Genomic DNA, 1,104 nt, shown 5'->3' on the forward strand with positions numbered 1-1,104 from the left:
TTCTTAGACTATCTGTGGATACATGTTGCTTCATGCCTACTTTTCAACTGGTAGTTGAAAATAAAGAAAATAAAATACTTTATTCTTTAATACCACTAATTTTCTGTGTTATTTCAGTCAAGTCAATAAAAAACTAGTTTTTTCTACTTTGTCTCAACTTCTCTATGTTTAAAATAGGTTATCTACTATGTACCTGCTTTCCCGGAGTAGACACTGAACAAGAGGAGTGTGTTCTAGTTTTGAATGCTTTGTAGAACAAGAGGCAACAAGGAATCTAACGTCAAAGAATTCAAGTTCGAGTCTCAGCTTTATCTTACACTAAAAACTATAGGTTTTCTCTTTGTATCATAGGAATAATAAATATACCTCTTTATTGTATTATTATGAGATAATATCTGTGAAAAAAAAGCCTATAGGAGTATTTGTTAATTTAGATTTCTGTAGTTCCAAAAAAAAAAATTAATGTGTTAATAGTTTTAATTGACATAATCTCATTTTTCAGATTATATATATATTTCACTAGATAATATATGTTTCATTATATTTATTATAAAATCAACCGGCAAAGTTAACTGAGTTTCAAGAAAACTCCTTTTGAAATTCCTGTGGGGATTGCTGATTATCTAAGCTTTATAAGAAAAGAACAATTTGGACAACCTTCTGTCCTTCAGGGTGGAATATTGACTCCAGTGAGGATTTAAAACATAAAGACAAAAAAAGGACACATTGATCTAAAGAAAGTGTGCATCTTTGTGAATTGGCTTTTTATAATTTTATATGAATTTTATTACATAAATAATAATTTAACTTGCAGACTGTTTTTTTCCCTCATTCTATAACCATATAAACCCAACACTTTATTATACCTGCTGCCCTATGTTCCCTAAAACTTTGATTTTTAAACAGTATATATATATATGCTTAATCTCACCATTTATCCCCTACTTATTTTCTGTTTTTTCTTTCACTGCCTGTAGTTTGTTTTTATTTTCTCGGAGGGCAAAGCAACAGTTTGATGTATATTATAGAGCTTTAATAAACACCTTTTGATCAATTTTATTTGCTATGTTAGAACAGTTTACATTTACCACTCAGTTAAACAAT

Source organism: Galeopterus variegatus, unplaced genomic scaffold (assembly GCF_000696425.1).
Source record: "Galeopterus variegatus unplaced genomic scaffold, G_variegatus-3.0.2 Scaffold7640, whole genome shotgun sequence".
In the NCBI taxonomy this organism is placed as follows: domain Eukaryota; kingdom Metazoa; phylum Chordata; class Mammalia; order Dermoptera; family Cynocephalidae; genus Galeopterus; species Galeopterus variegatus.